The sequence below is a fragment of the Rosa rugosa genome, chromosome 3, assembly GCF_958449725.1.
Source record: "Rosa rugosa chromosome 3, drRosRugo1.1, whole genome shotgun sequence".
Lineage (NCBI taxonomy): Eukaryota > Viridiplantae > Streptophyta > Magnoliopsida > Rosales > Rosaceae > Rosa > Rosa rugosa.
In genome coordinates, this window is record NC_084822.1 from 15,816,834 (window position 1) to 15,822,600 (window position 5,767).

Genomic DNA, 5,767 nt, shown 5'->3' on the forward strand with positions numbered 1-5,767 from the left:
GGTTCTTTTTTAAGTTCTGTCTCAAACTCCTTTGCAAAGTTCACCAATTAATCAGATACACAAGGATAAATGAGTTAAGCAGAAGATAGAAATGATATATCACTGTGTTTTCCTTTGTAGTTATTCCATTATTTGCATATTAAAGCACATTGATAAAATGCAGCAACACTTAAATCAGTCTTTGATCAGGCGTAAGCACACTACAAAGGAACCACATAAATTATATATTCTTATTTGTTCTTTTCTTCTTTCCCTTCTATGAGTGCAAATAAAATATAATATATGCCAAGTCATTTTAAAGTGGGACTAATATTTCCTTGGGAATTGATAATCCCACAATGATATACAGACTTTTACTGGTCTAAAATGATTCGACCGATATTTATAGCTACTCTGTTGATTAACAACTAATGAGCCCCTGGTTTCCTAGTACTAGCTTGAGCTGAAGCTCTCAAAAAATACTAGCTTGAAGGCATATGCCAGTTTTTATATGGCCAAGGAACGCAAAAAGAAGTTGAAGGCTTTTTCTAAATTCACCAAAGCTGGATGTGCAAATGAAGTCCTCCACACTGTAAAGTTACAATTGTGTCATACAACCTCAAAGATCATTAAAAGAAAGTTTCTGCATAAAGCAGCTTCATTATTTAAGTAAATAGTTACTCTCAACATACATTTGGATAGTAGACAATTTGTATTCAGTAGCATCAGGAGAAGTTCGCTTTCGTAGAACTGAGTAAAGAGAAAACCACAACTACAAAATTTTGAAACAAATTATTAAATTAGGTAATCAAAATTCATTACTTAAATCCAGGACAGCCTGGAGACCAAGGCAACACAGTTCACAATGCCAACTAAAATTGATTTATAATGTACATGCATATCAATTGATTTATAATTTATGCTAAAGGATTCCCTTAATTACAACTAAAATCAGAACATTGATATATGAAGTAAATAAAAAAAAATTGAAAAATTATTACAACACAGAGACGACAACAGATTGATTTCGTGAAAAGTTAAGGTTACTTGCATCTAGTTTATTATTTCACCAGACCCCTGTACACAATCCGATATCTTAGCCAAACTGTATTTCAACATATTCAACCTTCACAAATATAAGTAGCCGGACTGGCCCAGCCGAGGATTTACCTTTCCAGCATTAATCTACTATTGATCCTGCACTTCGTCAAGCAATGCCTGCCATGACTCCAATTTCAACTTTCTCCATGCGTACAGCAGATCATGAATGGGCTTCTTCACTTGATCTACAAGCAGTCACAAGAAAAACATAGTACACAAAAAAGCAATTGGAAATCAAAAGTATCAGAAAAGAGGGAACCCATACTCGAGAAAAACTCTAGATGACTATATGTGCTTCCAAGTCTTCAATTTTTGGGGCGAAAACTCCAAGGGAGGTCGATACCATCGGAGGACTACAATTTTGTGAGAGGAAGAAAAAGAAGGAAGCTTGGGTTGCGACAATTGTGCAACATGAGGCGAGTTTCAAACGTCAATGGTGAGAAGACATGGATTTTGGGTGGAGAACTGGAGACGATGACTCTGGCTCGACGAGGGTGAGATTGGGGAGTCGGGTTGCGTACCAAAGCTATTTGACCCACTTGTTATTGGAAGATTTCTATCTGAACCGTTACTTTTCAATTAAAGAAATCAACGGCTCAGATCGTTTCGTCTGCAGAATTAGAAAGTCACGGACGTCCTTCCTCGATCCGGACTGTATATATATATATATATATATATATATATATATATATATATATATATATATATAGCGCTTCTCCGGTGCGGACGTCCGCACTTTTTGCTTAGGTGCGGATTTCCGGTTTTGACCCACTTTCCGATCACATTTTCACATCTTAGCCGTTCAGTTTTTAGGTCATAATGTATAGATCACCTCTACAAAATTTCAGCCAATTTGGTGATCGTTAAGGCATCCAAAACTGCAATTTACCATTATAAATACGAACGGTTCCGGTTCGACAGATTCGGTCCGTTCGTGTAAATTGCAATTTTGGATGCCTTAACGATCATCAAATTGGCTGAAATTTTGCAGAGATGATCTATACATTAGGATCTAAAAACTGAACGGCTAAGATGTAAAAATATGATCGGAAAGTGGGTCAAAACTGGAAATCCGCACCTTTTTCTTCGGTACGGATATCCGCACCTGAGCAAACTTATATATATATATATATATAGTATATATATATATATATATATATATATACAGATCCAATCCAGAGCGGAGCTCCGCTTTGAAATTAACGTGTGAAGTTCGAGTTTTGGGCTATTTTTTGGTCGCATATCCACATCTCGACCGTTCAGTTTTTAGGTACTAGTGTATAGATCATCTCTGCAAATTTTCAGCCAAATTGATGATCGTTAAGGTATCTAACTCTCTTAAACCAATGGACGGACTGAATCTGTCAACCTGAACCGTACTAGCTTTAAGGCAATTATCAATGTCTTAGCGATCATCATTTTGGCTGAAAATTTGCAGAGACGATCTATACACTAGTACCTAAAAACTGAACGGTCGAGATGTGGATATGCGACCGAAAAGTGACCCAAAACTCGAACTTCACACGTTAATTTTCAAAGCGGAGCTCCGCTCTGGATAGAATCTGTATATATACTATATATATATATATATATATATAATATATATAGAGAGAGAGAGAGAGAGAGAGAGAGAGAGAGAGAGATAGATATATATATAATATATATATGTGTGTGTGTGTGTGTGGAAGTTCTTATACTTCTATATAAAATATGTGCATATATATATATATATATATATATATATATATATATATATATATATATATATATATATATATTCTAAATATCGGTTGACTAATTCGATCGGATTCGAAAATATGGTGAAATTGGCTAAATTTTTTACCACACTCATAATTTATTGTAATAAACTCATCCAACGGTCGGTTTTTCCATTTTATTTGAATTGATAGGGGTTGCTCTTTGGAGTGTATGATATATAAATATACGTTTATAAGAGTAACTACGTTTGACCTAGTTGATCGAATTCGAAACGATAACCAAATTTGCTAGATTTTTTACAACCACCATAAAATATTACAATCTCTCAATCGAGCGGTTGGTTTCTCCAAATTCATCTTCCACTTCATGGTTGTTTTAGAATGGACCTCAACAATTTAAATGCAATGTATAAGTCATACAACTTTAGGAAGAAAATTGATATATGCCAATGTGTTTGTAATTAAAATTAATTTTTTTTTATCTTATGTCCATGCACATCCATCGATGGAATATATACAAACGTGATGTGAAAAAATAAGCACGTTTCGCGGTTGTAACGTCATCGGTCAACCAAGAAAACATATAAGTGACTACGGTTGGCCAATCCGATCGAATTCGAAAATATGGTGAAATTGGCTAAATTTTTTATCACACTCATAATTTATTGTAATAAACTCATCCAACGGTCGGTTTTTTCATTTTCTTTGAATTGATAGGGGTTGCTCTTTGGAGTGTATGATATATAAATATAGGTTTATAAGAGTAACTACGTTTGACCTAGTTGATCGAATTCGAAACGATAACCAAATTGGCTAGATTTTTTACAACCACCATAAAATATTACAATCTCTCAATCGAGCGGTTGGTTTCTCCAAATTCATCTTCCACTTCACGGTTGTTTTAGAATGGACCTCAACAATTTAAATGCAATGTATAAGTCATACAACTTTAGGAGACAAATTAGTATAGGCCAACGTATTTGTAATTAAAAATTGAAATTTTTATCTTATGTCCACACACATCCATCGATGAAATATTTACAAACGTGATGTAAAAAAATAAGCAAGTTTTGTGTTCATCACGCCATCGGTCAACCAAGAAAACATGCAAGTGACTACAGTTGACCAATCCGATCGGGTTTGAAACTATGGTGAAATTGACTAAATTTTTAACCACACTCTTATTTTATTGTAATAATCACATTCAACGGTCAGTTTTCTCATTTTCTTTGAATTGCTATATGTTGCTCTTTGGAGTGTATGATGTATAAATATAGATTTATAAAAAATTAGTGCCTTTAAAAATTTATTTATCAATAAATTAGTATCGATATATAAATAAAGATTTTTTTTTGGTACAATATAGAATTATAGATATGTTATCTTTGATTGTATTTGATCATTATCAAATGAATTTCCAAAGCTTGATTAAAAAAAAAAATATTTGTGTCTTTAAATATTTATTTATACATAAAGCCCGCAAGGCCCGTCCCAAAAAAGCCCGCAAGGCCAAGCCCGGCCCGGCCCGAAAAAGCCCGCAAAGCCCGCTTTATATGGACGGGCTTGGATCCGTCTATTTTTAATAAAGCCCGGCCCGTTGACGACCCCTATTCTAAAGCTCTAATTTGTGCAAAACTTCTAGGTACTGAAAATAGACATTCTAATGTTTTAAATAAAAGAAACCACACCTTAATCAAAGCTTTAAAGAATGAGTTGAGGCTCTGTAAATTTAACTTTAAAAACTGCATATTTTTCCTGCTTGATATTCGACTCTTCTTAAGTTCTGAACATCAAAATTGAAAGTATGCAAGTATACTCAGCAAGGTCTTCATCACCCAAGCTGCAATATTGCTGTGATCGAGCTTCATCACTTTCAACTGGATGAATGTGTAGTGTAGCAGGTGTGAATATTTGCAGCAAAACGTTTTATGCTTCCTGTTTTGGTTGCTAAGAAATTGAGGTGATTTGAGGTTAATGTTATGGCAAAATGCTGTTGTTTTCTTTTGGTTGATGAGAATCGGCATACCATTACAAATTGGTTGGCTTTGATATGGTTTTGTGCATTCATTTTGGGGCAAACTAATTAGTATCGGCTATTGATATATTGTTTCAAAGCAAATTACTGAAGCAAACATGGACAATATGAAATAATCATGATAAATAAAATAGAAATTTAACGCACACGCGAGCACCGCACTTCCGCACGCGCGTAAGCGCGTGCAGGAAGGCTAGTTAATAAATAAAGAAAAGATACATAGCAAGGGGGGCGAAGCCAATACCTTGCCTTAAGAAAACACAAGCTGAACAAGTACAAACTGAAAGTACCAATTACTAATACAGAGAAAAAACAACTAAAAAGAACAATTACAATAGTTAAAGAAGAAACTAATCAACTACCTAAAACGGTAGTTAGTGCCTGATGTCAAATCACGTCCATAGAGACCTGTAACAAAAGAAGGGACGTTAATGTACCAAATAGAACCCATATTGGTAGCTCCAAAGTTAGCCAACTTGTCAGCCAATGCATTTCCTTCCCTGTAGATGTGACTTACTTTAAATTGCATGAGTTGCACACATTGCACACAATTAGCCCATGCCACTCTTAACTTCCAAGGAACCAACTGATGTGCCTTGAAGTACTGGACTACTAGAACAGAGTCTGTTTCTAGCCAAAGCTTCTGCCAGCCCCTCTCCGAGGCCACCCTTATAGCTTCCATAACCGCGGAAAGTTCTACCTCAATTGCACTGGAAACAATAATTCTATGTGCAAAAGCACCCCTGAACAAGCCCTCTGAATCCCTAAATACTCCACCAAAACCTGCTGCTTGAGGTCCCTTGAAAGAACCATCAGTATTAACTTTTAACCAATCCCCTGAAGGAGGACGCCAGTTAACTTGGATAAACCTTGGAGCATTTAACCTCAAAGGTGAAAGACCAAGTAAATTAAAAACTGGCAGCGCTCCTGCTGA

General features: G+C 35.3%; 1 long non-coding RNA gene across 1 annotated transcript; it reads right to left on the reverse strand.

The window, feature by feature from the left end:
• Positions 1 to 38: 38 nt before the first annotated feature.
• LOC133739024 (uncharacterized) lies at positions 39 to 1,609 on the reverse strand. The gene is made up of 3 exons (XR_009860409.1): positions 1,150 to 1,609; positions 672 to 751; positions 39 to 569 (listed from the first exon to the last, which is right to left on the reverse strand). It is a non-coding gene; the product is annotated as an uncharacterized LOC133739024 (long non-coding RNA).
• Positions 1,610 to 5,767: the final 4,158 nt, after the last annotated feature.